The sequence below is a fragment of the Dipodomys merriami genome, unplaced genomic scaffold (genome assembly GCF_024711535.1).
Source record: "Dipodomys merriami isolate MVZ:Mamm:240054 unplaced genomic scaffold, mDipMer1.0.p SCAF_931, whole genome shotgun sequence".
Taxonomy (NCBI): Eukaryota; Metazoa; Chordata; class Mammalia; order Rodentia; family Heteromyidae; genus Dipodomys; species Dipodomys merriami.
Genome location: NW_027206548.1, coordinates 113,402 through 120,560, shown reverse-complemented (window position 1 = coordinate 120,560; position 7,159 = coordinate 113,402).

Here is a 7,159-nt window from a genome sequence, read left to right as displayed (position 1 = left end):
ACATTAATCAAGATGTCATGTCAGAACCTGACACCTTGAAAGAAAACCCATTTGTATAACTACTTAAAGATAATACAATTTTAAGGTATATGTTCACTTGAAAGAAAGAAAAAGAAGTCTAATTTGTGTTTGACATGCTAGATTACAAATATAAAGTTCAAATAATAAAGATATTTTATCTCTGTTTTAAATGCATCAATTTAAACAATGTCAGTTCTATTAACATTGTGCTGTTTTTTTTTCTTTTCTGAATGCAAGGACTTTGTATGTATTATTTTACTTTAAATCTAACTTATCCCCCTCCCCAAAATTTGCATTCATTAACATCACACACAAAACCATTTTGTAATTGATTTGCAAAGGGAGTTTTGTAGAAAAGCTTGTGTTTATACTAAGTATCTATGCATGATTTAAAATATACAAGGCTGAAAAACCTCCAAGTGAATTTAGATTTGAAATCTGAAAAGAGAGTCATAAATGCAGAGACAGTGTTAGTAAGAGCTCCCTCAGTCCACTCAGCCTCTGATATTCAGTGATAACAGGGCAGAGTAGGATGAGGTCAGCTTCCTGAGAACCTCCGTGTCCTCTGGGGAAAGGACCATTAATTTTTAGAAGCTTGAATACTGTCATGGTTCAGAGTTCGGAACAGACTGGCCTAGAAATAAAAGAACCTGCCTTTCATTCCCATCCCTGCTGCTTACTGGAATGTGATCTTCTGTCTCCACACATTTGAAATAGAGCTGCCATTATGAAGCTGTTGCAGAGCTTTTGAGGATTTCTTACCATTATATAGAGATACACAAAAGGACCATGAAAAAATATGCATATAAGTTTTATTCTAAATTATAAATATCTGCTAAAAAAAATCCCGTAGATAGAAATACTTTATGGATAAAATTGAACTGAAAAAGAGATTTAAGGACAGTGCTGATGTATGCAGCAAAGGAACTTTCTAAATCTTCAGAGTAATTCTTTAACTTGTCACAAGTTCACAGTGGTGCTACAGAGTTTTGTGTAGTGGACACTGACTAAACCATAGGAATGAATTCCCTTCTTAAAAAAAGTGTAACAGGCTTTTTAAAGTGTCCTGGGTCTATACCAGCAGCTACATTGGGATAAGGCTTATAAAATTCCCTTTTTACGTAAGCAATTTTTTATGTCAATAAAGTTTTGAGTTAGTTTATGGAGCAATCTCGGTAAAAATGATATAGTTAAGGAAATAGATTTACAGGAAAAACAAAAGAAAAGAAAAGTATAATGGAATGTTATTACACAAAACAATTCTAAGGGATCATTGTCACAATTTGATTATGATGTGTTTCTGAGTTTCTTGGAAGGCCCAGAACAAAAGGAAACATGAACAATGACTCAGTGGCAATTTCAAAGGGGCAAAGAATTTGCTTTGTTTCCCAAGAAAGATACAACTTGGACAGTCTAAGCCCATATTCCCCTTTCTTCATTAAAATGTTGTGACTTGAATGGTTATTAGTCTTCAGACTAAGAATCTACCTTGGCAATTTGAAGGTGCCACATGAGAGAGATCACCCGTGACTTTAGACTTTCTAAGGGTAAACATTCTAAGTGAAATCCAGGTAACAATCTGAAAAGTTATCTATGATTAACAAAATACCAAGAAGTACTAGATTCTCACAGCAGATAGGGCATCAAGCTAAAATATAAAACTATGTCTTTCTGTGTGATACCATTGCTTATTCCTACTTTTATTATCCAAGATAAGAAAACTTTTTGTTTACATTTTGTTTTTTGCTGAAAAGTTCTGATTTTGAAATCAAAGACAAAGCAATTATACTCAGCAATCAGATAAACAAGGCAGGATATCTTTAAAAAGGAAAACAACATTTAGGATGATAGGAATTATCTGGGTGCTATTGATGGATACCAAACAATCATCAAAGGCAACAACATGTCCATCTTGTGATTAAATAACTAATTTTGGTTTGAAGATTTTAAGTGTACATTGCATTTTTTTTATTTCTTGAATGCTTTCTCTCTACTTTACCAACTTGGAAACTATCCAGTATACGTACCGCAAAATTTCAACTGCTGAAACCATCACATATCACAAAGCACATGCAGTTAGGTACCTCTCAACACTTAACCTCTCCCCCTACCCTGAAAAAAAACTGGAGAAATAAGAATATTAAAAGGACAGTACCATCAAAAAATGATGTTCTTGCAGTCGAATATATAGGGGATTCAGTAGTTGAATATAAAATAGATAAACTGTCACTCTTTAATTTATACATTTCTGTCCTGTATTGATAAGTAAGAAATGCACATTTATTGTTTTTTATTATTTTTACATTTTTTTATTGTGAAAATACTGCACAGAGGGGTTACAATTACATGGACAAGATGAGTACATTCCTTATCAAGCATTGTAGCCTCCTCCTTTGTTTCCCCTTTCCATCACTTCCTATCCTTTCCCCGCCCCCCCCCCCACCCAATCCTCCCCGATCTCCCCCCCACCCGCACCAAAGTTGTAAAGTTCGTTTTTGACATAACGACTTGTACATCTCATTGTTGCAATGGGTCCATCTGTATCCCTATTTCAACGATGTGTTTTTCCCCTTCCCCTCCACAAATTATAACATCAAATACAGTGAAAGCAAGGGTCATACTGTGGGGGAGGGACATACAAAGCAACAAAGAAATAATCTTATAAATGTGTTAGAAACAATCTCAAGAAATAAAAAAAATCATTTGAGTACATATCTTAGGGTTCATTTCCCTAACATCACCTTATCTGACCTTTTCTGCTTGACTCAGACATATACTAGATATTGCAAATGAGGGAAACCATGGGACCTATGTTTCTTTGGGCCTGACTTACTTCACTTAATATAACTTTTTCCAAGTCTTTCCATTTCCTAACAAATGGGGCAATGTCATTGTTTCTGATGGAGGCATAGAATTCTATTGTGTACATATACCACATTTTCTTGATCCATTCATCTATTGAGTGGTGTCTGGGTTGGTTCCATATCTTAGCTGTAGTAAATAGGGGTGCAATAAACATAGTCGTGCTGGTAGCTTTAGTGTGGTCTTGTTTGTAAATATTTGGGTAAATGCCAAATGGGGAATTGCTGGGTCATAGGGGAGCTCTATGTGGAGTCTTTTGAGGAAACTCCATACTCCTTTCCAAAGTGGTTGAACAACTTTACACTCCCACCAACAATGAAGTAAGGTTCCTTTTTGTCCACATCTCCTCCAGCATCTGCTTTTATTAGAGTTCTTGATCATAGCCATTCTAACAGGGGTGAGGTGGTATCTCAATGTTGTTTTGATTTGCATTTCTTTTATGGCTAGGTAGATTGATTGTGTCTATTGGCCATCCTTCTTTCCTCTTCGGAGAAGTTTCTCTTTAAGTCTTTAGCCCACTTATTTATTGGGCAGTTGTTTCTTTGAAGATTTGTTGTTGGGGGATTTATTTTTTTTGAGGTCCATGTATATTTTAGATATGAGATCTTTGTCCATTGCATGGCTAAAAATGATGTTCCTGCAGTCGAATATATAGGGGATTCAGTAGTTGAATATAAATTAAAATAAACTGTCACTCTTTAATTTATACATTTCTGTCCTGTATTGATAAGTAAGAAATGCACATTTATTGTAAAAAATTATTTTAAGTACAATATCTTGAGAACAATGAGAAATAATCATCTGTAAACAGCCCGAACAGTTACTGTCTTAGTGAATTTCCTCTAGCATTTTTCTGTTTATTTCACTAAAAACATTTATGAATTTTCTAGTGGCAGAGTCTATGCTAAATACTCTTTTTATTTTGATACTGAGGATTAAATCTAATTGTATGTACTTTAGGCAAGTGTTCTACAACACTTCAGCCTTTGATTTTTATTTGGTTTTTGAGATACTATCTCATTCCCTTTGTCCAAACTGGATTGAAATCTATGATTTGTTCTTCCTGCAAGTAACAGATGTGAATCACCACTCTAGGTGCTCCCTCAACAGTGTGTGCATGTATACACACATCTACTCACATATTCTCCTTCTCTCTCCTCCCTCAACACTTGTTCTTTTCTGTTTGCAAGAGATTAGAATCAGTCTCAATCACTTCATGGCACTCTAACCCTGCAGCTGGAACGGTCGGCACCAGGACAACATGACAGGAGAGAAGAACTCTGCCAACCAAGTCTAATATGCCAATCTTGCCTCAGAAAATAGAATTGAGGACCTGAAAATGAGGCAGCAGATAGGAGTCTGTGATAGAGCTTAAGTCTATTTTCAGCCACAGTGCGTTCAATGAGTGGAGCAATCAAGCCTGGAGGAAAAATGAAGAGAATGAGAAACTACGTAAGCTTGTGTCTGGGGTTCAGAAGAGAGAGGGAAAGAAATGGAAAGACAGAGGGGAAAGAGAGAGAGGAAATGAGACACACAAAAACACACATACACATACACAACGAGAGATTGCATTCTTGGAGCATTTCCAATATTCCTCCAAATAAACGTCTATCTTGCCTTCAAATACATTTTGAACTTAAGCTTTAAGATACCATGTTAATGTGCATTGATAATGATTGTCTTGCTCTGTACAAGGCATCATTCCAACTATTTAATGTTCATTTATTTCATTAAATACATTTTAATCTTTATATCAACCCTCTCTAAAATGTGAATGTTACTGCCTTCATTTTACGTGGGAGGACAGAACCTCAAAAACTTAAGCAGGAGGCATTGGTTAGGAAGGGCATGCCCATATACTACTCCTGCCCCCGATGTATATATATATAATATATTATAAATATTATATATTATATAATACTCTATATTATATATAATATATATTTTATATATAATATATAATAATATAGAATATTAATTTAATATATTATAATATATTATATATAATATTATATATAATATATTATATACATACAAATATATATTATATATAATATATATTATATATATACATGGGGGCAGGTGTAGTATATATATAATATATATATTATATAATATATATATATTATACACACACACACACATTCATTTTTCCGTTCCCTTTGGCACCTCCTCACCTCCAATAGAACAGAAATGGAGGTCTATTTTTAAATATGTGTGCAAACCAGCATCAAGAATATAAGAACAATATAAGAAATGGGCAAATATATTTGTGTGAAAATCTGTAAAACAACTCCTATGCCCCAGGCCTGGATTTCTGTCCTGTACAGGGAGGGGCCTGTTTCTACCTCTACTCTCCCAGGCCTCCTGAGCAGGTGCCTGGGAACATAGCTGGAGAGGGACTAATTAGGCTTTTCAAATGAAAGACATCAGTGAATTTACTATAAGAGACAAATGCAGAGGAATTACAATCCACATAGACATTGACTGCTTTTCTTTACCTTGACTTTCAAAATTCTTTACTTCTTCACATACTCCAAAAAGCCAACTCTTGCTGGGCACCCGTGGCTCACTAAGGAGGCTGAGATCTGAGGATCGCGGTTGAAAGCCAGCTCGGCAAGGAAAGTCCATGAGACTCTTATCTCCAATAAACTAGCAGAAAACTGAAAGTGGCAGTGTGGCTCAAGTGGTAGAATGCTAGTCTTGAATTGAAGAGCTGAGTGATAGCACCAAGGCCCAGAATTCAAGCTCCATGACCATCTTTACTATATTACCATCTTTACTATATTTACTATATTTACTATATTACCATCTTTACTATATTAAGTCGGCCTATCCAAGAGCATGGGAGGTCTTTCCATTTCCTAGTGTCTTCTGCAATTTCTTTCTTTAACTTTTTATAGTTCTCATTAAATAGTTCTTTTACATCTTTGGTTAGGTTAATTCCTAAATATTTTATTTTTCGGGAGGTTATTGTGAATGGGGTTGCTCCCTTTATTTCCCTCTCTTCCTGTACATTATCAGTGTATAGGAAGGCAACTAATTTTTGTGGGTTTATTTTGTATCCTGCTATTTTGCCGAAGTGATTTCTGATTTCTAAGAGTTTGGGGATGGAGTTTTTGGGATCGTGGAGGTATAGTATCATGTCGTCTGCAAAAAGGGATAGCTTAACTTCTTCTTTCCCTATGCGGATCCCTTTAATGTCTTTTTCTTGCCTTATTGCCCTGGCTAAGGGTTCTAGGACTATATTGAAGAGGAGTGGAGACAGTGGACATCCTTGCCTTGTTCCTGATTTTAGGAGAATTGGTTGTAGCTTTTGGCTATTGGTCTGTCATAAATGGCTTTTATTGTTTTTAGAAATGTTCCTTCTATTCCTATTTTCTCCAGAGCTTTTAGCATGAATGAATGTTGAATTTTGTCAAAGGCCTTTTCTGCATCTGTGGCGATAATCATGTGATTCTAGACCTTGGCTCTGTTGATATGTTGGATTACATTTCTTGACTTACGTATGTTAAACCATCCCTGTGTCTCTGGGATGAAGCCTACCTGGTCATAGTGAATTAATTTTTTTATGTGTTTCTGGATTCTGTTAGCTAGAATCTTGTTAAGGATCTTTGCATCTGTGTTCATCAAGGAGATTGGCCTGTAATTCTCCTTTTTGGTTGGGTCTTTGCCTGGTTTGGGGATGAGTGTGATATTGGCTTCGTAGAATGAGTTTGGGATAGCTCCCTCCTTCTCTGTTTCTCTGAAGAGCTTGAGGAGTATGGGTATTAGTTCTTGTTTAAAGGTCTTATAGAATTCTGCTGTGAATCCATCTGGTCCTGGGCTTGTTTTTGTTGGAAGACTTTTGATAGCTTCCTGTATCTCATTATAGGATATTGGCTTATTTAATTGGTTAACTTCTTCTTTGCTCAGTTTGGGCAACTTGTATTTCTCTAAAAATGCATCCATTTCTGCCCGATTTTCTTCCTTTAGAGAGTATAGCTTTTGAAAGTAGTCTGTTAGGATTGTTTGGATATCTTGAGTACGTGTTGTGATGTTTCCCGTGGATCCCTAATCCTATTAATATGGGTTTCCTCTCTTCTTTTTAAAATTAATCTAGCCAATGGGCCATCAATTTTGTTTATTTTTTGAAAGAACCAGCTTTTTGTTTGGTTTATTTTGGTTATGGTTTTCTGATTTTCTAATTGTTAATCTCTGCTTTTAATTTCATTATCTGGCTTTGTCTAGTAGCTTTAGGTCCCATTTTTTCTTGTTTTTCTAGCTGTTTTAATTA